Source organism: Dipodomys spectabilis, unplaced genomic scaffold, assembly GCF_019054845.1.
Source record: "Dipodomys spectabilis isolate Male_0828 unplaced genomic scaffold, ASM1905484v1 ptg000244l, whole genome shotgun sequence".
Lineage (NCBI taxonomy): Eukaryota > Metazoa > Chordata > Mammalia > Rodentia > Heteromyidae > Dipodomys > Dipodomys spectabilis.
In genome coordinates, this window is record NW_024870921.1 from 100,788 (window position 1) to 127,455 (window position 26,668).

General features: G+C 34.8%; 1 long non-coding RNA gene across 1 annotated transcript in view; it reads right to left on the bottom strand.

The window, feature by feature from the left end:
• LOC122124779 overlaps nucleotides 1-4,006 on the bottom strand; it is a 39,857-nt gene extending 35,851 nt beyond the window's left edge. The window contains exon 1 of the long non-coding RNA XR_006150650.1: nucleotides 3,958-4,006. This is a non-coding gene — a long non-coding RNA (uncharacterized LOC122124779). The remainder of the gene's footprint in view (nucleotides 1-3,957) is intronic.
• Nucleotides 4,007-26,668: the final 22,662 nt, after the last annotated feature.

Below are 26,668 nucleotides of genomic sequence, written 5' to 3' on the forward strand. Positions count from 1 at the left end.
GCTTGATAAGAAATGTACCCATTATCTTTCCCATGTAATTGTAACCCCTCTGTATGGAATTTTCAAAATGAAAAAATAGTAGAAAAAAATAAGAAAAAACAGGAAGAAAGAAGCAAGCATTTGTTTCTAACACATTTATAATATTATCTTTGTTGCTTTGTATGGAAAGTGTCAGTTTGGCTTCTATATTTTCACAGGTTCTCTCAACACCAATCTCTGGATAATTTTTATTCTTCCTTCCAAAAAGAATTATAATTTAAACAGCCAAGGATCTTCCGTATGAAGTTAAGGTACTTGAGTTATGGAGTCAATCCTTTCAGAGTGACTTAAATTTCTGAGAAGAGTTTTACATGAACAGGTATGATATCATATACCTGAATGTCATATATTATGGCTCAGATTTTAAATATTTTTATATGACACACTGTAAAATATTTCCTACTAAAGATGTCTTTATTCAGATGTTAATATTTCCTAGCACATACTTCATTCCTTCCTCGATAAATTTCGTTAATTAGAAAAGTATACTATACCCCATTAACCCGAATTAGGTGCCTGACATATAACAATATAGTTTCTATTTTTCTAGAAATGTTGTTAGGGAAGAGAATAATTAATTCCCTAGAACAAATGAACCATGGAAATAAGAGTGATGTAAAGCACTTTTATGTAGTTATAAACATTATGGCCTTATTTCAAATGAGTTAAAGGTTAAGAAAACAACAGCATCACCCTTCTATTGAAGCCTAACCGAATTACAGTGACTTTTATTATGAAAATCATAGCACTTAGTAATGGAACCTCCCCTTCTGTCTCTGGGCCAGAGTGGGTATTTCCATTGAGGTAGGCAGCCTTGCTGATGACGGACCTGATATCATGAACGGGAAAATGATTATGTCAGTACAACAATAATTGGCAACCCACATAGAGGAGGCACTGGAAATGACCACAGAAAATAAAATGTGTATTTGATGGAAAGGCTTACTGCTATCGTTGCTGAGTCTACTTATGTTTAGCAGAAAACTTAATGTAAGCACATAAGTTATCAATCTTACCATGTATACCTGATTATGTTATTCATTTTACTCTTGGATTAAAATATTACTCATATTCAGAGCTTTTCTGAATATTGGTTGTTGTCTCCGTAAAAGTTCATTTTCACATTTGATTTTCTAGGTTTGATTGAAATACCAGTCCAGGGCTGGGAAGGTGGCTCAGTGGTAGAGAACTGGCCTTGCATGACTGAGGCCCTGGGTTCCATTCCTTAGCACCACATAAGCAAAAAAAAAAAAAAAAAAAGCCGGAAGTGGCACTGTGTATCAAGTGTCTGCGCACTAGACTTAAGCTGGAGAAATGAGGGACAGTGCCTAGGCCCAGAGTACAGGCCACACGACTGGACACACACACACAAAATTGTGAAATACCAGTCCACGATACACTGAAGTATAGTATTGATTATATTATGGAATTATAACAATAATGCATGAATTTCTAACCTGATTTTCTGTCAACTCCCAAAATTTAAAAATTAATCTTTGGTAGGAAGCTCTTTAGAAATATTTCCTAGCAGTTATTTATACTCGGCAGACACTTATCTAATAATACTTGGGGAAGATGATATTATTCAACTGCAAGAATTTTCCTTTAACTTTACATTTTCGTATTTCCTGAGAATTTTCAGGCAAATTTGAACTGTAATCCACAGTGTAGAAATGTTTAATGACATCCATTAAAAATGTAAAATTTGAAAAAATATTTTATTAGAAATTTGTTTGTAAAAGACATAATAATTTTCCTGTGAAATTTGCCTCCTTATCCTTCATATTCTATGCATCAAATAATACCACTGGAGTAATTGAGCACAAATTATTAAATTTCACTTTTAAAATTTATATTGAATTAATATTGGGAAATCTTCATTTCTAAAAGAGGATTTCAAAAATTTAGTTCTCATATATATGTACTATGCCCTGAGAAAGTATTTCTATATTTTTCATGTCAAGAGATTCCAAACACAGACCTAGTGAAGACATAGCTATGACCTTGATTTGAGGAAAGAGGTAAGCATTTAAACTTCTGAAATAATCGGTCCTATCAACTTGTAGCAACTATGGTGATAGAAATACAGTAGGCAAACACATTTTCTGATAAAGTGGAAAATAAAAAAGCACAGACGGAACAGTAATGAAGAAAATATCAATCAGGGTTGATACTAAGGTTTTCCAATTACCTATTTTGTGAAAAACCTAACTAATTATCAATAACCACATAGTTATTGACAATTCTGAGAAAGGAAACATTTCATAAATAAATACCAATCGAGAAACAAATCACAAAACAATCTTGTGTTAATTGAATATTGGAAAATTAGTGACATTTTATATTACATCTGTACTATTTGGAATTATTTATTCATTTAATTAATGCATTGCATGGGAAAGGACAATGATTAACTGGATATCCTACAATGTAACTGCCCTGGGAGAACACACGAACTATTCAAATCACATTCCATAGGATCTAGGTTTCCTGAAGTTAATGAAAATTATACTCATATATTCTATCTTTGGTTGTCCGTGTTGTGTGCATCTGACTTAAGAAGAACATCACTATGTGAGTGGATATAAAATACTCCCGATTTTCTCTCTGAATTTCCTAGAGGGAGAATCCCCAAAGTCAGTTTGCTTGGGATTTTATATGTGTGTGTATAATTATATATTATATATATTTATATATAATATTTATAATTAATATTATTTCCCAATTATAAACATAGCCCACACTGTTTCAAGTGACTCCAAAATATTCAAATATTTTAACCTCACATCGAATATAACTGGCAGTTTAAATTATAGTTATTTCCAGAAGGAAGAATGACAATGGTCTAAATTGTTAAGTGATTGTGTGAAAATACAGTGGCCAAATTAATTCTTTCCTTTTTTTCAATTATTGTTTGAATCATTGATTTGCTTTTATTTCCCCTTTCTTTAACCTTGAATATTTTTTAATTTATTTTTTATTGTGAAAATATTGTACAGAGGGGTTACAATTACATGTGCAAGATAGTGAGTATATTTCTTATCAAGGATTGCAGTCTCCTCCTTTGTTTACCCTTTCCAACCCTTCCCCACCTCCCCAGCCCCCCACTTAATCCTCCCCACCACCACCAAAGTTGAAAATTTGTTTTCGACATGACAACGTGTATTTCTCATTGTTGCAAGGGGTCCACCTGTATCCTTATTTAAACGACTTGTTTTTCCCCTTCCCCTCCACAAATTATACTGACATCAAATACAGTGAAAGCGGGGGTTATACTGTGGGGGAGGGACATACAAAGCAACAAAGAAATCATCTTATAAATGCTTTAGAAACAAATGCATGAAAGAAAAAGAAACATTTAAATACATATCTTAGGGTTCATTTTCCTAACATCACCTTATCTGACCTTTTCTGCTTGACTCATACATATACTAGATATTGTAAATAAGGGAAACCATGGGACCTATGTTTCTTTGGGCTTGGCTTACTTCACTTAATATTTCCACTTTCCATTTCCTCACAAATGGAGCAATGTCATTCTTTTTGATGGAGCCATAGAATTCCATTGTGTATATATACCACATTTTCTTGATCCATTCATCTATTGAGGGGCATCCGGGTTGGTTCCATATCATAGCTACGGCAAATAATGCTGCAATAAACATAGTTGTGCTGGTAGCTTTAGTGTGGTCTTGTTTGTAAACATTTGGGTAAATGCCCAAAAGTGGGATTGCTGGGTCATAGGGGAGCTCTATGTGGAATTTTTTGAGGAACCTCCATACTACTTTCCAAAGTGGTTGAACAAGTTTATACTCCCACCAACAATGAAGTAAGGTTCCCTTCTGTCCACATCCTCTCCAGCATCTGTTCTTATTAGAGTTCTTGATTTTTGCCATTCTAAGTGGGGTGAGGTGGTACCTCAATGTTGTTTTGATTTGCATTTCTTTTATGGCTAAGGAGGTTGAGCTTTTCTTCATGTGTCTATTGGCTATCCTTCTTTCCTCTTCAGAGAAGTTTCTCTTCAAGTCTTTAGCCCACATATTTATTGGGTAGTTGTTTTTTGAGGATTTGTTGTTGGGGGATTTAATTTTTTGAGTTCCAAGTATATTTAGATATGAGACCCTTGTCCGTTGTTTGGCAAGTGAAGATCTTTTCCCAATCAGTGGGCTCTCTATTGATCTTGCTAGCTATGTCCTTTGTCATGCAGAAGCTCTGCAAATTCATGCAATCCCATTTGTCCAACCTTTCTTTGATTTGTTGTGTTTCCGGGTTGATTTGCTTTTTTTGTGAACTGTGTTAATGTATGTATACTTAACACTTTCTCTGTCTGTGTCAATTTCTTCGTGTAATTCTCTCTTATGCATATTCTCTCTTATGCACATTTCTGAAGTATTTGATTTGACATTGTACAATCTTGTTTGAACTTCTGCCACCTAGGTTGAAAAACAATATTTTTCATACATTACTTATGGAAGCATCCATGTTACCATTATTGTTATATGATTAACCCTAATATTCATATGTGCAGCATGATTCCTTCAATATTTAAAATAAATCATTTTTATCTGACACTTTCCTACACTCCTCTCTTCTTATCATGCAATTAGAATAACCACTAATTTCCCTAAAACCTAGAGGGTTCACAAATATTGATGTTCCCTTTCAGCACAGTTCTGAAGACACAGATAAATCAAAAAGATTTTTACCAGGAGTACCCTACCCTGCGATGTTCACGTGAACAGTGATATTAATATTTTTATGAAAAAATGGTTCTTTCTTCCTATATCTTTCCCCATTATCACTACATACTGTGACTGTTATTACTTTCCAAACATTTGCATGTTTCACACTTCTTGGTGGAAACAGCAATTCTCTGATTACACAAAGGGGCTGTGTTAAATATGATACATCTTTTGTAATTATGTTGAAGATTTTTGTAATATAGTACTTGAAAATTTTTGAATGTTCACATAATTCTTGAATGAATTCATCTTAGCCTTCTCATCAAAGAATATACATTCCGTCACAGAGTGATGTGCAGGAGTTTAGGAAATGAACAAAGAAGTACAGAAGTTATATATAATGATGAATAAAGTACTTCTAAAGTTAATAAAGTTCTATTTTATTTCTTTATCATAATCTGACATGAGTTTTGAATGTCTGACTTGCTGATAGTACACACATGTTATCCATGTGATGTATGTACAAACTTTATAAAACTTTGGGGAGGCTTGTGTGTTCACCATGAAACAAGGTTTGAAAAGTTAAAAAAGATAAAATTATTGCCTGCTCAAATAAAACCATCACATAATTTGGCTGAAGATTGCAAATTCATAAATTTCAACATATTTTCATGCATTTTTAACATCATTTGTCTCCTGTTCTTTTGGAAGGATTAAAATTGAAGATCTGAACATTTGGTTAAAACCAGTTGACTAAAGAGACACAAACATTTATTGATTGATTGATCATATTATGAGATACTGAATTTGACGATGTAATAACTGGCATGAATTAAAATCGTTCCAATTCTCATTTCAGCCACACTTAGTTCATAATCATCAGGGCCAATACTTAGGATTTCCACTCCCATAGTAAGAACAGCATGAAGAACAGATGGAGATTAATTATTGAATATTAAGAAAATAAGGGAACAAACAAAATATATGAACTATGAAGAAGAAAGATGTCATGGAAGATTCTATATCTTTCTATCTCTTTCAAAGAGCAACAGGAAAAAATAAATACCAAATATCATTTTCCTTCAGATCAATGAAATTTTTGTTTTTCAACAATGGGTCTTTTTTTGTTAGTTGAATTAAAGAAAATTTACAATCTTCTTGTGTATAATTTGGATAAATGCTAAGAACTCTATTAGCTGTGCATTGTAAAATTACTGATTTGCAATAAGTACAAACTACCCAAGATCATATCAATACATGAAATCCTGGAAAAGATCCCTCTTCTTTTTTTATTCCTCTACCCCCCAAATATTTTCCTCCTCCCCCACATCATCCTGTTCTTCTTCCTCCTCTTCTTCCTTTTCCTGCTCTTCTTCCCCCTCCTCCAACTTTCCTCCTTCATTCCTTACTTCTTCTCTTCTTCATTCCTTACCTCTTCCCATCGTTCCCTTTTTCCCTTCTTTCCTTCTTCCCATTTTTATTCCCTTCGTCCATCTCTACCTTTTCCCTCTCTACTTTCTTCCCTCCTACCCTGCCTTCCTCATCCTTCCCCTCCCTTCCCTTCATGTCTTCTTTCCATCGTATCTTCCTTCCTTCCTTCCTTCTTTCTTTCCTACATTCCATCCTTTTCCCTTTTCTCCCTTTTTAAATTTCCTTTTTTTCCTACTCTTATTTACTATCTATCTCCTAAAATCCATGCACCCATCATTTCCTTGTTTTATTTTCCCTGCCCCTCAATATCCCACCACACCATGAAGATGTCAACTTCATCTTATGCCTTGGGACTTGAAATTGGGTCTGGGATTGGAACTAATGTCTTGTACTTTTAACTCAAAGACTAGGACTTAAACTCTTGAACTCATATCCTGGGCATGATATTCTAGACCGAGATTTGAACCCACAAACTGGGCTTTGAATCCAGGGCCTGTACTTGATTTCAGGGTCTGAGAATAGAAATCACAGCCTAGTGAACTAGTGCTTATGACTAGATCTCTGATCCTAGGCATTTAATTCACAGCCATTTGTTGAAGTCAGCTATGGTCCTTAAACTCAAGCCTGAGCCTTGAATTTATGTCCTGACATTTCAGGTTCTTACCTGAGATTGAACTAAGGGCTTGTGAACTGGGGTGCTTGCCTTAAATTCAAGACCTGGGACTTGAACTCACATATTGGGACTTTAACTGCAAGCTGGGTCCTTGAATTAATTGCCTATGCCTTGAACATTGGGACAGGATCTGGCACTCATTTCTAGGCCTTGAATTTATGGCCTGGGTCCTGACAATGGGGATTGGAAATTGAGCACACTGTCTGGGCTTTGAACTAGGTGCTTGGTGTTTTCACTCAGTTCAGGGCATTGAATTCAGTGACTAGGTCTTGAATAGGGGTCATGGGTTTTGAATTTGGAGAATGGACAATGTTCCTGATAGTCTCTGTGCTTAAGGTTTGTGCTTAACCACTCCAGACTAGGCTGTTTTTTCTGTTTTTCTTCCATGGTGGGATATGGACTTTTATTTTTTTTATGATAAATCTCCCTTTTCTCCAAGAGAAGAAATTCCACCTGACTTCAGGTTACTTGCATTTTGTTGGCTAGTTTGTTTCCCCTTTACATTTTAGTATTTCCATTTATTTGAAATGTATATGTGTGTGGAGGCTGTATACACTTATATGCTTTTTATGGAAAGTCAAGAGAGTGGATTTTCAGGTTTTCCAGGCCCTCTGTGGTTATAAGTTGGTGGACAGGATACTGAGGCAGGTGTGCACCAAAAAGAAAAATAGGGATAGCCAAAGTATGAACCACACGCAGGCATAGAGGTGCATGTGTGTGTGCACACACACAAGGCAGAGAGAAATTTCTAGAACAAGGCCCAGCTTTGCACAAAGTGTTCTTACAATGGCAGCTCCATTTACTCCGTGTTGGGGTTGCTGTATTCAAATTTTCCCCACACATCCTTCCCCATATCGAGAGGCCTGATTGCCCGGCTGTAGGAAGATCAAATAGCTCCCAAACATACAATCCAGGATTTGTTCTGTTGCTGTGGTTTACCTGATTGTTCCCTCTCAAGGAAGACCATGGATTGCAGTGACCAGCTCTTTGTGAAGTGGAAGTATCTCTTCTCTCTTTACTTCTTTTTTGTTGTCCTCCTCCTCTTCCTCCTCATGAATGTTGTTGGTTTGTTTGTTTGGAATCTTTCCTAAGGAATTACTTCTTCCATGGAGCATCAAAGTTCCTCACTTGCGGAAGAGAAGTGCATAGAGGAGGCCAATGGTGGTATGGCAGATTTATTCTTGTATGTTCCTTTGCATGGCATGGGCCAGGCCTGGCTGATTGTCTCTATCTTGCCTAGCTGGAATGCAGCCTCAGGGAGAGGGGACGAAAAATCCAATCAAGTAGAAGAAAGGAAGAGAAGGAACGAGAGTCAGAGGAAAATCAGGAGCAAAGGGGATCAGGAAGATGAAGGAATAAAGGATGAAGGACAGGGAAGGAGGGAGGAAGGTGGAAATGGAAGGCAAGAAAATTTGGGAGGAAGGAGGCTGGGGATTAAAGATGCTAGAAGGGAAAAGAAAAGCAAGGAAAGAGAGAAGGAAGGAGGGAAGCGAAGGAGAGACAAAGAAGGAAGATGAAAGGAAGGGGAGATCAGGCTAGGAAGAAGGAGGGTGCAAAAAGAAAGGAAAGGAGGAAGGGAGAAAATACAAATAGAAATAAAAAGGAAAAAGGAGTGAAGGGACGAAGAGAAAGGGCAGAAGGAAGAAAAGGAGGAGTAAGAAAAGAAGGAAGGAAGGAAACAAAACGAAAGGAGGGAAATGAGGAAAGAAGTAAGAAGGAAAGGTCAGAAGAAGGAATGTGGGAAGGAAAGAGGATTAAGGAAGTATGGAAGTATTGGGGTCAGGAAGGAGGGATTTTAAGAGAAGGAAAAAGGAAGAAGGAAGGAAGAAAAGAAGGAAGGGAGAGAAGAGGGAAGACAGGATGAAAGGGAATGAGGAAAGAGGAGAAAAGGAAGGAAGAGAGGAAAGAAGGAAGTAGGGAGCGAAGGAAGGAAGTTAGGATGGAAGGAATGAAGGATGGAAGGAAGAATGGATGGAAGAAAAGATGGAGGAAGGAAGGAAGGAAGGAAGGGAACAAAGGAAGGAGAAAGGGAAAGAAGGAAAGAAGGAAGGAAGGAAGAATAAAGTAGGGAAAGGAAGGAGTAAAAGAAAGGAAGAATGACTTAGTAAATGAAGTAGTCAAGTAAGAAGAAAGGAGAGAATAAAAATGGTAGGGAGAAAGGAAAGAAGAATGAAAGGAGGGGATTAAGACGTGGGAGAAGGGTAAGCTAGAAGTAAGGAAAAGGGAAGGAAGGAAGGAGGGCACAATTGTGATTATGGCACACTGTGGAAGGAGTTATTTGGTTCACAGCCCTCACATGTCCCTCTGGGCTGGGGCTTGTGTTCAGACTTGTTTTTCTCCTGGGTCCCACTAGCCTTATGGATATCCAGAGAACTGGATTGTGACTTAGGGTGGGGGCCTAGTATCTGGCAAATACCTGTATTCAGTCCCTGTATATGTAGTAGGGAATTTAAAGCCTAAAGGATAACAAGTTCGACTCCAGGCTATTTTGCGTTAACTCTTGAAGGCTAGTTAGTGCTTGATGTAGCCCCAGAAGCTTTGTAGGCCACGGGGTGGCTGGGAATAAATTTACAGAAATGATAAGGGATAGAAGGGGAAATGAGCTTGCTGGTGGTCAGCATGTGTTGTTTATCCCTCCACAATGTGCTCAGGGCCTTGTCTGCCATCCCCAGGGCCACAAGCAGGATATGTGGAGAGAAGGATGGTTAGAGGGCAACTGCCTTCCTCCACCTTGTCCTTCTGTTCCTTCTTCACCTCCATCGTCCTCAACTTGGCCATGGACTGCCACTGAATGACCAACTGGGAAAGGCTCAGCTCCATGTGGTAGATAGTTCAGTCATAGGAGACCAGTACCAACAGGACACTCTGTGACAGTATGAGGATGCCCAAAGGGAGAGGGGGAGGATGGAGTTTGGTAGATATTTGTGAGAGTACGAGATACATGGCAGTCATGGAATGGCACAATATTTAATGTTTTGTATTCCATCACAGGCAAGATTCTGATAGTGATGAACTCTGGTGCAGATACAACCTCACTCACAAAAGATGGGTTGTTCAGTTTGTTGGGCGGTCGGTTAGTTGGTTGTTTGTTGCGTTGATTGGGTTTAGAAACCAATGTATCTTTAGTATATTAACCTCTGTTTAATCAAATTATTATTATTCAATATAATATATATTATATAATTATATTATATTTTAATTCATTATAATTGTGATTAATTAATTAATAATATATATTTGATGAATGTATACAAAGGGTGATAGAAAAGGATATTTGTATAATCCCTAATACGGTGCAGGTGGCTCACGCCTGTAATCCTAGCTAGTCAGAAGGCTAAAATCTGAGGATCACATTTCAAAGCCAGCCTGTGCAGAAAAGTCCATTACATTTTTTCTTTTAAAAAAAATGTGAAAATACTGTACAGAGGGGTTACAATTGCATGGGGAATGTAATGAGCACATTTCTCATCAAGCATTGTTACCTCCTCCTCTGTTTCCCCTTCCCATCCCTTCACATCTCCCCATATTATCCCCCCCTCACCTATCCTGGTACCAAAGTTTTAATATTCATTTTTAGACATATTATCTTGTACATCCCATTTTGGCAATGTGTCCATCTGTATCACCATTTAAACAATGTGTTTTTCTCCCTTTTTCTCCACAAATTATACCAACATCAAATACAGTGAAAAGAGATGTTATATCATGGGGGAGGGATATAAAGAAGCAACAAAGAAACATCTCCTAAATATGTTAGAAAAAATAGCAAGAAAGAAATTACATTTGAGTCCTTACCTTAGGGTTCATTTCGACTAACATCAACTTATCTGGCTGTTATATTCTTATGTCCAAAAATCCACTAGAAAACAAGGAATGGCACTGTGGCACAAGTGGTAGAGTGCTTGCTTTGAGGTGAAGAGCTGAGGAACAGGACCCAAGCTCAGAATTAGGGATTCAGGTGGACCTCTTGCAGAAATAAGGTTTACATGACATTATGTCGAAAATCAAACTTTACAAATTTCCCTGGCGGGGCTGGGGGAGAGGTAAGAAGTAATGGGAAGGGGAAACAAAGGAGGAGACAACAATGATTGTAAGAAATGTGATCATTGCATTGCCCATGTAATTGTAACCACTCTCTACGGTATTTGCAAAAAAAAGCAAAAAAAAAATTCAAACTCCAGCACCGACAAAAATAGAAAGGAAAAAAAGGAAACCTCCCTTATGGTGGGTCATCACAGGTGTCTTCTTTATAAAAGACAATATGTACATCTCTAAAACTTTTGTAGCAGTGTTAAATTAGGGAGAAAATTTCTACACACAGTTCACAGTTCTTTCATACATCAAATATTGTGAGGTTTTTGATCAAATGAAGAGAAATTTTACCCTAGATATAGAAACAGAAACAATGAATCTCTCCATGATACCCATTTAAAAGTGTGGCCTGAAATCTAAAGGATTGATGCTGAATTCAGGTCATATGATAATAGTCTTAACATATTAAAATTTTACTTTAAGAATATCAGTAATGCCGAGTGCCGATGGCTCAAGCCTGTAATCGTAGCTACTAAGGAGGCTGAGATCTGAGGACCACGATTCAAAACCAGCCAAGGCTGAAAAAAAAAAGTCAGTGAGAATCTTATCTAAAATAATGCACTAGAAAACCAGGAGTGATGCTGTGGCATGAGTAGTATAGCGCTCACTTTGAGCTAAAGAGCTGACGGAAAGTGCCCACACCCTGAGTTCCAGCCTCAGGACCAAAATAAATAAATAAATAAATGAAAATAAAAAAGAAGGTGAATAATTTACAATTTCGCCATTAGGCAATGGTGAATAAAAGGAAACTGCCTCCAAAGTCAGGGAAATATGGCAAATATAATAATTGTGCAACACAAACACCTTGCCTTTGCTCTGTTCTAGAAATACTCAAGTGGAACTTCCCCTGCCATAGTTTCCATTCTGCTGAGATTTCAGAAGAAATAAAGGTCTCTTCATGACATTTCTTCCACACACTCTATCACATCATTCCCATACTTTTCCAACATTTACCTTAAGAAAGATACCCTAATTTATCCAGGAACTGAGGACTCTATGTGGAAACAAATTTTCCATTTTACCAAATTGTTTGGGAATCTGCAGGACCTGATTGTGTTATTTTTATCAAAGAGACACCGCGAAAACCTCTCAACATCTACAGATTCCTCTGGAAACGAAAAACAATACATTGGGGAAAAAGGAATATATTAGGGAAAATAAAAATCTTTTCTGTTTTTCCCTTTAAGACCTATACAGTACATTGGGTAACTCTATTAGGAGAAGGAAGATTCAAAATAGGACAAATAGTACTACTGCGGAAATCACCTACTGATGTGCATGCACTTCCTTTAGATATTTTTTCCTGAAATGAAAATATTCATTCTAGTTAAATTATTATTGTTTGAGTCAATTGGAATTGTTACCCTCTATTTTTTTCTGAGAGTATGTAACCATGGAGGGCTCATGGTTTACCAGCATTTTTAATATTCAATCAAGAAAGGACCCATGATTTACTTGCTTTCTTACATCTAAATCTGGTATATAAAAATTCAAAGTTAAGAGGAAACATTTGAGTCCTTATTAGGACTCAATTTCTTTCTTTCTTTCTTTTTCTTAATTGTTAAAATATCGTATAGAGGGGTTACAAGTACATAGGCAAGATAATGGGTACATTACTTGTCAAGCTTTGATTCCTCCTCCTTTGTTTACCTTCCCATTCGTTCCCTAGCCCACACACCCCAACCCCCTGGAAAATATTGTAAAATTCTTTCTTACCATTGTTTATAACATATTTATTATAAGATTTATTTGGTTGCTTTGTGTTTCCCTCCCCCCAGGGTACAACACCTATTTTCACTGTATTTGATGTTGGTATAATTTGTGGATGGAAAGGGACAAAACAATTGTATAAATAGGGATACTGGTGGACCCATTACAAAAATGAGATGTACAAGATGTTACTGTGAAAAATGAACTTTACCACTTTGGTGGGGAGGAGAGGTGGGAAGGAAGGGTTGTTAGGGAAACAAAGTAGGAGGCAACAATGCTTGATAAGAAATATGCTCATTATGTTGCTCATGTAATTGTAACCCCTCTGTGTGGTATTTTCACAATTATATATATATATATATATATATATATATATATATATATATATATATATATATATATATATATACTCCCTTCCATTGTGACAGGCAGTTAAATGTCAGCAAATCTATGGGAAGAAAAATTCTCAGGGAAAACTATGATGAAATACTTCAAAATCAGATGTCTTAAATGTTGTGATTTCTTCAGTGACATAAAAACTAAACAGGTAGAACATATTCATTTCTAAAACATTCTATAGTTAGACGCACCACAACTGAAATACATTGATTTCTCTGTCTACTTCACAGATTAAGGTCACTGATAGCAACCAGTACAAAAGTACAACTTTCGTTCTCAACAAATTCCACAATTTTCAGGCAATGTTTTTCTACATCAAGAAAACAAAAATATGAAATCATGTGCTGACAAGTTTTGAGTGAATTTGAAAAATGTATTCTAAATTGTGGATGTTGAGTTACACAATTCCACATACCCTTTTACAAATATCAGGATATGCCATTATTCTACATTGATCTTGATTCCTATTAGGGTTATAAGATTAGCAGGAAAAATCATTCAGATAACTGCTTCTTAGAGAAGATATGCACCATGTGAATCACATGTGAATCATGAGAATCAAAGTTTGAGATTGTACTGTTGTTCAATAGGTAGTAAATTTCAGTATAACTGTGTCCAGTGGCCATGAAGCAGAGCCAGAACACATTTAACCATAGGACCCACATAAAAGTGATGATGGGAAGAGAAGTAAATTTCAAGATCACCAGAATGAAAATTGTGATTTTCTGAAGTGGGGGAAGTAAATTATTTTGATTTTGTTTTCCATTGAACAATAGTGCCTACTTGGAGAAAATGTTAATAAATGCATCTTGGGATGTCAGAGATAGAAAGAAGAAAAAGTCAAAAAGAGAGAAATGTCCCAGTCCTGTCCACAAGCCAAATAGATAATGTTGTATACAGAAATAGATAATGTTGTATATAGAAAATATTGAGAAAGGAAATCAGGTCAAGGAACTCTTACCTATCCTAAAGTTAACTGAATTCACCAAACAAGTTCAATATCCCTTCCTACCTATGATGGAAGATATCTCATTCATAGGTTGTGCACAGCAATTGAAACTTCTGTGTAGAACCTTATTTGGATTAGACCATAGTTACTGTGATGCAACCAATAATCCTCACTACTGTTTAACGAACTGAGGAAAAGTCACCCTTACTTCACTGGATGTAAATGGAATGCTTAGTGCCTACCTGAAACCAGAAGACATCACACTTTCTTTTACTATGCATTGTTGGACTATAATTTTGTGGAAGAAAAAATTGTGAGCATTCAGTAGTCGAATAGTGACTTGATTATCCACACTTTTCTTATGTGTGTGTGAATGTGTGTGTGTGTGTGTGTGTGTGTGTGTGTGTGTAGTAAGATAATATACTGAGGGTATACTGTTATGTGAGAACGTAATGAATCCATTTCCTATCAGGCATTGTTAGCCCTCCTTGTTTTATCCCTATTATCCCTTCCCTGCAAACCACCACAACTCTTTGCTCCCCCACCAAAATTGAAAGTTCATTTTTAACTTAGTGTCTTATACTTCTCATCGTGAAAACAAATTATTTATAATTTTGTTATTTCCCTTCCACTCCCCAAATTAGAAATAATGTATATACAAGTTGCAATATACCAAAATCAAATACAGTGACAACAAGGGCAATGCCATGGGGGAAGAAAATACAAAGAATCAAAATAAAATCGCATGGTACATTATAAATACATCAAATAGAACAGCAAGTAAGATAAAATCTTTTGTATCCCTATCTTGAGGTTCATATTACTTAGTATCAGTATATAATATGTACATAGATTTTTACCTCTTGTGCTTATCCTAGTCAAAAAACAGGTATTGTGGATAAGGGAAACCATGGGACATATGTCTCTCTGGATCTGATTTACATCACTTAAAATAATTTTTTCTGTCTTTCTATTTCCTAGAAATGGGACTATGTCATTCTTTCTGATGGAGGAATAGAATTACTGAATCATAGAGAGAGAGAGAGGTACACACACACACACACACACACACACATATATATATATAAGTATATATATATATATATATATATATATATATATATGACATTTTGTTGACTAATTCATGTATGACAGGTTATTTGGTTTGTTTGATGGTTCCATATCTTAGTTATGGCAAATAATGCTGCAATAAATAGAGTTGGGCTGAAAGCTTTAATATGGCCTTATTTGAGATTTTTGAGGAAAATGCCTAAAAGTTGGATTGCTGTGTCGTAGGGGAGCTTTATGTGTCGTCTTTTGAGGAACCTATATATTGCTTTCCAAACTGTTTGAACAAGTTTACAATCCCACCAACAATGTAGTAATGTTTCCTTTGGCTCCATCCCTTCCAGAATCTGTTAATATGATATTTCTTGATTATAGTATAGCCATTTTAACTGGGGTCAAGGAAAATCTCATAGTTATTTCTTTTAGTTTTTTTTCTATTTTCTTTTAAATATATACTTCTTATTGAAAAGATACTATACAGAGGGGTTACAGTTACATAAACAAAGTAATGTCCATTTTATATCGATCATTTTAAACTTTCCTTTTCCTCCCACCATTCCTTCCCTTCCCACTGCTCCAACTTATTTAAATACTCCACTGTTGTGATTAGTCTTCTTCCACTTCCAGGTCTTGGATCCATCTGGACTTGATTCATGTGCAGGGTAATATATAAAGAATTAGCTTTAGTTTTCTACAGGTTTTAAACCAATATTTCCAGCACTGAATAGGTTTCTTCCATTTTATTTTTAAGTTCCCTTATAGAAGATGGGGTGGCTATAGGTCTGTGTCTTCAATTTTTTTCTCTTGGTCTGCACATCAGTTCTTGGGCCTGTACAAATCTCTTTTGACTACTATGGATTTGTAGTGGAGTTTGAAATTTGGTATAGGTATTCTTCCAGCACTGCTCTTTCTATGAAGTATTGCTTGTGCTATTGAGTTGCATTTATTTTTCGATACTAATTTTAGCGATACTCCTATTTTCTTGACGGATGAGGTTGGTGTATTGATAGGTATCACATTTAATTTGTAAATAGCCGTTTTCATGAGGATAATCATCACAATCCAGGAGCATGCAAGGTTTTCTACTTCCTTGTGCATTCATTTCCTTTTTCAGGTTTTTAAAGTTTTCATCTTAAAGGCCCCCTACACTCTCTAATTAACTCCTAGGTATTTTATTTTTTTGTCCCACACTTTTCATCTAGATATCAACTAATTTTCCTTTGTAAGTATTATTTGTAAATATCAGCATACTTTCCAGGGTTCATGCAGCTGCAATAAATCAGTCCTTAAGTATTATTATTGTCTTCACTTTTTTATTGTATTTCCTAGTGATAGCTAGGAAAAGTTAACAACTGTTTCTTTGGGAAAGAAATAGGCTTCATTATTTAGGCTTTTGTAAAATGCTCATGTTCATGAATGTTGCCTTCTCAACAGTGATGCGAACACATCACAAATATATCTTTCTGGTGCAACTTTTCTATTCCAAATTAATTCAGGTTTCACTTGTAAGCTGTTTCTACATAAAACTTTCTTATCCATTCTTGGTCCCATTCTGAAACGAAGTTGACCACATTGTACTGAAGAGGAGTTTTGTATCTAAATGTGTATTTATTTTGCTGTAGGATTGACAAGTTTATTAGAGGGTAATTTCAAAACAAGGCACTTTCACAAGTTATTCAATTTCTGTCCAGGTGTTCCTTTGCTTCCTTGGAGATATGCTTGATCGTTGTATATAATTTTATAATTCACACCTTAAATTCATATTGATTCAAACTAAATAAAACGGGTTAGGCTTTCTCAAAACAAGTACTAGCAATGAATAAATTAAACGATTAAATAATGAAAGATTTTTCCAGAAGGATTTTAAGTATTTATCACAAATTTTTATTACACAGATATTAATGTTACTCTCATGTAAAAACTAAACATAGAGGGGCTGGGAAGGTGGCTCAGTGGTAGAGTGCTTGCCTTGCATGTATGAGGCTCTGGATTCGATTCCTCAGCACCACATAAGCAGAAAAAGCTGAAGGTGGGGCTGAGGCTCAAGTGGTAGAGCACTAGTCTACAGCTGAAGAGATGAAGGACAGCGCCCAGGCCCCGAGTTCAGGCCCCACAACTGGCAAAAACAAAAAACAAAACAAAAACAGAAAATAAACACTAAACATAGAATATATAGAGACATAGCAGTGAAGGTGTAGGTTATTTATATAAATATATATATATAATATTATATATATAGGCTTTTTCATGAACGTTATATTTAATCAACAATTATAGAAATTACTTACAAATATCCTTGAACATATATAATAATAGCATAATTTTTAAGTCAATACTCTGTTGACAAATTTATGTTTAAAATATGAAAGTCAATTAGGTATTAATAAAAATATGATATATTTATTCAACCTTTCAATATTGGGAGTAAAATATATACTGTCATATAGAAGGTGTTCTCTAATATATTTCACTCTTCTAGTACTAGGTCCATTGCCTATCATTATTTTTTATAAGTACAAAGCAATTTTATTTAAAAATCTCCAACCAAAGCTCTTTGGGTTTATACTGAGAAATCTTTGGGAATATGGAGAATTAAATATGGATGTTGGAGATATGTATTACTCAGTGGCCAATTCCTTCATGAAATAGAGTATTTGAACAAAGAAATGAAAAAAAAAGTATTTGTTTCTACAATAATAAGGACAGAATATTTGGGGCTTACAAATCTGCCTCTTTGGAATTACTGTTTTAAGAATCATGAGGAACTGAAGCATTTCAATATTGTTTTGCATAGAACAACAGAACATGATTTGAAAGGATTTTAACCAGACCAACATGGAAGAGAAAAACTAGAAGCCTGTGTAGTCGTTAAATGAAGAATCTGGCAACATCCCTGAGCAATCCTAATAACATGGAAATTTAGGTTCTGATAAAAGAAGGGGTAGTTTGGCAGTGCTTGATATCTCATGAAAAGTTTCAGACACAAATCAGATGTCCCTCTCTGATATACAAAAATGGTTTCTATCAGAAATCTTTTCAGAAGCAATGATCAGATTTTGTAACTCTCTGTTTTGAGTATGTTCATCATTCTTGTGATATAACACAGACAGCTCAGGTAAGAATCAGGATCTCAGAAAAACCTGTTCAACAATTGATACGGTCAATTGAGTCAACGTATAACACAATGCCCAACTCCTCCTAATGATGAGATGAACTGCAATTCAATTCAAGTGTACTCAAATTCATTTCAATTGATCCCTAGATGAATTCTCCCTGTTATTGGCAATCCTGAAATCTTTTCCTCGTTCTCTTTCCTTTTGCTAACCAATCACTGTTTACTCTGTCTTTCATTGTGATTCATCAGTGTCTTACTTTCAACTTATTTTTGGTAACACTATTTTCCCAACAAGTAATAGAGATAAATTTAGAAACAATGCACCACATTGTTGAGATGGAGATGAATTACACTGGTTTTCTGTATGTAAGTTGCCTTTTTATAGCAATAACTAGAAATGATTAGTTCACATTATATTTCTTGGGAAAATATAACTTGGTATGAGAGTGTGACTCATGAAAAAAACAGCAAAAAATTCACTGAATTTGTATTCTAGTCAGTGAAAATTATGTGTTTATGAACATTTGGAATTTGCAGGAAGAACATTCAGTCAATGGTTGCACACAGGCAGAATAACAGGGAAAATGATTTAATAAAATTTTCTTTCTTGAAATACTAGAATCAGAATGACAGGCAATTATCTGAATCACTGTCATGAAATGGATACTCACAAATCATAGTTTTCTGAGATACACATCCATAAACTGATTGGCAATAGGGAATATTTGTATCCTCTAAAGTCAAGAATTGCATCTATTTCTTAATGGTTATACTGGCTTTCCATTCGTTGTATCATTCATTATGTATGGAAAAAGTCTAGCATAGTTTGAAAATGTAGTCATTGATATTTGGTCTAGCCACTTCAAAGAATAGTCCATTATCTGCCATAACCACCTATGGAAAAATGTAGAAATATATGAGAAAGTATCTGTTACTTAGTTTATGTTGGTCACTGTCTGGACAGGCTGAAATACTCAATCTCTTTATATTCTCTCATCTTTCCATTTTAACATGCCTTATGAAAATTTTTCCTTATATTGATTCCTTGAGATATCGATAGACGCTACACGATCCAAAATGAGTACAAAATGCTTCAGTTTACCTGTAGACTCTCTACAGGATTTCACTGAGTATTAGGATTGAATTAGCCACAGGAATTGTACTCATTTTCAAAGGTTTCATCAAAGTGTGCATCCATTATTTTATAATATTCAATAGGAAAAATAATGGTATCTGAATATGCATATCACCAGAATCAACCTGTTTTTCATATTACCATATCTCCTAATTATCATCTGAACTCAAATATCTAACCTAAATGCTAATTACAACTTTCCAACTTTCTTTCACAATGTAGAGTTTCAGAAAATATGTCTGAAAAAACAGTCCAATTAACAACGGGAATATTTTAATGTACTATTTATTGATGTGTAATATAGTCTGAAAATGAAGCATAATTTTTTTGGGTCTGGTTGGGGGGCCTGAACCTTGGGCCTGGCACTGTCCCTCAGCTCTTCAGCTCAAGGCTAGTGCTCTACCACTTGAGCCACAGCGCCACTTCTGGCTTTTTTTATTTTGCTTATGCTGTGCTGAGGAATTGAACCCAGGGTCTCAGGCATGCAAGGCAAGTGCTCTACCACTAAGCCACCTTCACAGCCCCTAAAAATAAAGCATAATTTTAAAAAGAAGAATCCATATCACATCAGTTTTATGAATAGTAAAAGACTTTATGTGAAACACAAGTACTACTTAATGATTGCACTCATTTGTAAAATTGAACTTTAAATTGATAAAAACTGGGATAGCCTTTGCTTAAGGCACATCACTGCTTTCCAAATGTGCTGGAAGTAAATGTGCTAATTCTGTAATAGAAAACTGTAATTTAACTTTGACTCAAGTAAAAAAAATGGTTAAAATCATCAGTCTAAAATTCTCTTGAAGAAGTATTTTTGAAATCCCAATATTGCATTGATTTCAAGAAAAATCATGTTAAATATTTTTGCTTCCCATCACTCTTTCAAAGAGGTAGAAAGATAGAGGATTTTCCTTGACTCACTTTCTTCTACATATTTCATGCCTTTCATGGCTTACTTGGTTAATATTCAATAGGGAATTTACATCTTTTCCCCATTATTTCACTGGTGTAGTGGAAATCTCAAAACAATGGTCATGATGACTTTCACATGAAATTAAGCATGAAAAATTATATTTGAAAGGAGAATTTGAGCTATGAATATAGATCCTTAATTTTGAATTTGTGCTTATGATTACATTTTCAAATTCATTATATTATACTACAATGTATCATTACATTTTTCTAATTGGGGGGGGTGAAGGGAAAGGTCTAGACTTCTACAATTTTAGCCATTGCACATATTCTCTCTGTTCTCATTTCATAATGGAGATAAGAATGTTTTTGACAACCCTACATAGGCTGGCATCAAAAAAGGTACAGTGATCTCTAACTCTAAGGTTAATATTTTGTCGTTCATGAGGAACCAGTGCCAGGCTCCAGAAACTGTACATCGAACTTTTGAAATATACATATATACTCAGTTTTGGCATATGTTTACTAAAATATGGGTTATTTATATACAATTATATACAATTTATGAATGTATAGATAGGGTGATTGAAATTTTATTTGAAAATATCCAAAAATGCAGGGTCCTCACATGTGTCTTCTTTAAAAAATACAACAGCAGAACAATAAGTTCTAGAACAACATTTCTAGAACTTATTGTAGCAGTGTTATATGAAGGTAAACAATTTTCTACCTACAATTCTGACAAACTTCAAATATTGTAGAATTTTTGATGAAACTAAGCGCAATTTTGTAATCAGTACCCTAAATATAGAAGAGACACACGGTGCATCTCCCATGTTATCAGTTTATAATCATGGCATAAAAACCAAAGTATCCAAACTGAATTCTAGGCCCTATAATAATACAGTGAGTGCATTAACAAAATAATTTAATGATTAAGAATACCATTGATCTACATTTTGGCGATTAGGCAATGGGGAGAAAAACGAAACCACCTCTAGTGTTTGTGATAATTGCACACACAGTTTGATAAAATTGCCCCCACAAAACAATTTGCCTTTGTTCTCCTTTGAATAGAGATCTAAAAATACATCTCTAGAAATATACTAGTTGGACTTCGATTAACTTACTTTCCATTATATGATGCAGAGATTTCAGAAGAAATACAAAAATCTCTCCATGACATTTCTGCCCAGAGTCTCTCTCACATCTTCACATACATTTCCCACAATTTATGTTAAAAACAATATGCAAATTTATCCATGAACTAAAGAAATTATGTGGTCTGAGAAGATGGTTCAGTGGTAGAGTGATTGCCTTGCATGCATGAGGTGCTGGGTTCAATTCCTCAGCACCACATAAGCAAAAAGAAAAAAGCCAGAAGTGGCACTGTGGCTCAAGTGGTAGAGTGCTAGCCTTGAGCTGAAGAACTGAGGGACAGTGCCCAGGCCCAGAGCTCAGGTCCCACGACCGGAACCAACAACAACAACAAAAAAAATAAGTAATGAAACGGTTCTTTCTACATTTCACAAGATGGTATGGGAATCTGCATGATCTGATTTTTATCATAGGGACACTGCAATAACCTCTCAGGATCAACAGATTCCTCTGCAAGAGAAAAAAATACTTTGGGAAAATAAATATATTGAGGAACATACAAGTCTTCAATATTTTTTCCCTATGAACTACATCTTAACTCAAGAATCCCTTTTTGGAGAATGTAGATTCAAAATATGACAAAGAGTATTACTCTGGAATTTAAGTTCTGATGTATTCTCAGTTCCTATTATGTACTTCTTACTTTTTAGTATTATGAAAAATATTCATTCTACTTTTAAAAATATTGATTTGAGTCAACTGAAACTGTTAGATTGTGTTATCTTCTGACAGCATACATCCATTGAGGGCCCCTGATTTAATTGCTTTCTTACATTTCAATCTAAAATGTGTTCATAATTTACATCCTTTTCACCTTTCAATCTAGCACATCAAAAATCAAAGTTATAATTTTCATAATTTCTGAAGTTGCAGATTCAATCAGAAGAAATCCTACTATCCTATTCTCTCTTCTCCTGTCAATATACTTTGTGTGATTCCAAAAACGAAAAAAAAAAATAACGTGAACTAGAGCATTTAATATAATTTCCCAAAACAAACACGTAAACCTTTTTCCATTGTGACAGGCAGATAAAAATCAAGAAGTCCTGTGGATAGAAAAATTCTGTGAGAGAACTCACATATTTTAAATATTGTGATTTCCTCAGTGATATGAAGAAGAAACAGGTAGAACCTATTCATATCTAATACTGTTTGTTGCTAGACAAACGTGAATTGAAAGACACTGATATTTATCTACTTCACATATTAAGGTCACTTACAGCAAGCTATAAAAATGTGTAACTTTTGAACTCAAAAAATTGTATATTTTTCAGACTTTTTTCTTTATCATATCAAACAGTGGATGATGCATCATGACAACTTTACACATATTTAGAAATGTTTTTCTAAATTAACAAATTCTGAATTCTTTCCCAAATATTGATACCTATTGTAAATATGCACTCATCTCAAGGAGGATTTGCTATTTTTATAGATATGTCGTAATTCCTGTTCAGACTATAAAAATCATTATGGAGTATTATTCAGGTAAATTCTCCTTAGAGAAGAAATGTATCACAAAGCAAAGGAAACAGATAAGTGAGAGTCAAAGTTTGAGATTGGTGCTGTCATTCAATAGGTAGTAAATTTCAGTAGTAGAGTATCTAGTGGCCATGAGGCACAGCTAGAAGACATTAAACATATGATTGCTTTGATGCACAACAAATTGACAGAGGTAAAAGTAAATTTCAAGTTTGTCAGAATGTATATAACTATTTTCTGAATTCTGAGGAAGCAAAGAATTTTCGTTCTTTTACCCATGGAACAATCCTCCTAGTTGGAGAAAATTATAAGAACTACATTTGGGATGTCAGGGGTAGAAAGTGAAAAATGTCCCAGTCACATACAGGAGCCAGAAAGATGATTTACATGTCTAAGACATAGAAGTAGGAAAAGAGGACAAGGGACTGTTACCTGTCTCCTTTACTTAACTGGATTCACCACACAAGTCAAGATGTCTTCCTCCCCAATACAGACGTTTTCCCACTAGTAAGTTTTCCACAGCAACAGCTACTTCTGTATAATGACTTCACTGTGCGGGCCACAATTATTGTGATGTATCCCATAAATTTCACTTCCGTTTTATGAACGAATGGAACTCAGGCACACTTCCACATATGACAGCAGAAGAGCTGACATCTGGTTTGATCCCAGAAGACAAAGTCCTACTTCCTTTTAGTATGCATTGGTGGAATCCAATTCAATATAATAGAAATGTGTGAGTATTCAGTTGAGGAATAATATGAATGGATGCGTCACAATTTTCATGTGGACATCAACTACTGATTCTCTGTAAGTTGTTCTGCAGAGACATCTGTTCACTTTCTATGATTTATATAGCCACAATAAATCAATCTTTAAGTAGTATTCTTGTTTACTTTCCTTACTCATCTATAATTTACTTTAGAGACAGTTTCACAAAAAGACACTTATAAAACTTAATCACCTTAGGCGAAAAACGTTCCTTTGCCTTCCTTGTAGATATGCTTGATTTTTGTACATATCTTTTTAGTTCACAGTTTTTATTCCTATTCATGTAAAATAAGATAAATGTACTCTAGGATTTCTCAAAGCAACAATTCACAAATATTAAATAAAAACAGCAAGAAAGACAAGTTTCCAGATGAATTTTATTTATATATCATATATTTTAATTATACAAATACAAATGCTACTATATACTATAAACTATACACATAGAAGATATAGAGAAATATCAGTGAATGTATGGCTTTTTCTTTATATATATACACACATATAGATATATGTATGCATATATATATATGTAAAACAGTCTTTGCATTATTTAATTAACAATAATATAAACTACATGCAAATTTCCTCCAACAGAAATTAAGGTAATAGAATTTACTACTCAAGAATCTATTGAGAACCGGGGGGTTCATGCCTATAATCCTAGCTATTCAAAAGATCAGGGGGTCGTGATTCAAAGCCAGGCATGGCAGGAAATTCCGTGAAAACTTATCTCCAATTAACAAATCCAAACCTGAAAGTAGGGCTGTGGTCCAAGTGGAAAAGCGCTCTTCTTGACTGAAGAATTAAGGGATAGGACCAGGCCCAGAGTTCAAGCCCCATGAATGACCAATAATTAAAAAAGTAGGAGAAAAAGAAAAAAATATTTGAATATATATTAACAGCAATGAATGATTAGGATATTAATAATGTCTAATCAAGCAACTGGTTTTTGAAAGCTCCCTATCTGAAGTAAAGAGCAAATATTCTGCACAGAGCATGTAAATTTATATATTGAGAGCTTTCAGCTTTCACATTCATCAAACTAAATGACACACTAGCATTTTTTCCTTTGTCTTAGATGAGCTTATTAATTTTACACTATATTTTATATAGTAAGATGACTTTTACATAGGAATCCTCTATCTCTATATTGTTGTCTGTCCCTATAAAGAAAATTGAAAAATTGCTGCATGTTATGTTTTAAACTCTGATTGGATAGAGAAATAATTTTAGAAAATTTTTATTTCATTCAGTCCTTGATTGCTTGTCCGTTGTTCCTTTCATATGTTTGATGCCAATTAACGTGATTATCAGGAAGATCAGTTTTACTGTGTTGAATGAAGTTTTTCAAAAACAAGTTAGAGAACATTTCAGTGGGCTCTCATAACTTGGTATCTTGTAGTTCTGATAGTGCCCCCACTCTACTATGACCGTCTATCTTGACTAAATTAGGTCGTGAAAAAATGTACATCAACACACTGTGATGCTATCATAAAGATCTGAAAGGCTAAAATATATCACTGCAAATATGACAGCTGCCAAACTAAATAGAAAGCCCAGACAATAGATGAAGATTGTTTTACCAGCTACACATCAGACAAAGGCCCAACACCCAAAATATACTTATAGCTTAAAAACATAACCTGCCAAAAGTAAACCTGCAACAAAACAATAACGTGATTCATAAATGGGCTAAAGAATTAAAAAGAGATTTTTCAGAAGAGGTAAGTACAAATAATAAATAAATGAAGGAATCTTCAATTTCTCACGCCTTAAAGGAAATGTAAATCAAAACTATATTGAAAATCTAACTCACCCCATTAGAATGGAAAATAATAACAAATGCTCACATGGATGTGACCAAAAGATAAATCTAGTACACTAATAATAGGAGTATAAGCTCTTCAATAACTCTGGAAATCAGTACAGAGGTTCCTCCAAAAACTGAACATAGAGCTTCCCTATGACCCAGAAATTCCACTTACAGTTATTTATCCAATATTAGCACAAATAAGGCTACACTAAAGCTACCAACACAATCATTCACTCCAGTATTATTTACCATAGCCAATATATAGAATTAGACTAAATGCCCACAAATGAACAAATTGTTCAAGAAAATACAGTATATATTCATCCATCAGTAAATTATATTGTACCATTCCTAGTAAAACAAAGACTTGAAAAATATTATTTTAAATGAATAAATGAGACCCAGATAAATATAAGTTGCATGATTTTCCTCATTTGTGGTACACTGAATGTGCCCATAAATATACAGATAAAAACAATTCATGGTAAGCAAGGAATTATGAAGAGTAACAGACACATGGACAGCACAAATATTAAAATTCTTCAAAAAGCCCAAGCCAAGCCTAACGAAATACATATTAGAAACTGTGTTCTTGCAAGAAGGGAGGGTGGGGATAAGAATAAATAGGCAGTAGAATGAAGGCTGATGGGGTGAGGGTGCAGGCAAGAATTGATTGCATGCACCAGAGAATTGGGAAATATAAAGGAAGGGATGAATTGAAGGGGCGTGAAGATGTTAATGTAATGATACAGATCAAGATGCATTGTACAAATAAACTATTGTTAAGTGGCATAACAATCAATATATAATCTATAATTAAGTATTGGAAGGGGTACGTTAGGTGAGCAGGGTAAGAATGTTGAAAGGGGTGACATAAATCACAGTGCATTGTCTTTTTAAATTCCTTTAGTGAATAGCAATTCTTTGTACAACTACTTAATAGTAATGAAATATTCATAAAAAATAGAAAGTTAAATAACACACGCAGAAGAAATACTATATTGTTTTTGTATGTATACATGTATCTAAGTGGCACAGAATAGTCACTTGATGTAGGACATTAAGGTAATCAATAGATATGGTACAGAACTATTGTCTAACATTTTGTTTTTATTATTTTGGATGGGGCCTCATGTTGCCTATGTTGGCCTTGAGCCTCTTGATGTAGCCTCCCAATTTGAGACATGCACAAGTTCATCCAAATAATTTATGCATTTTATGAATATGGTAAAATTA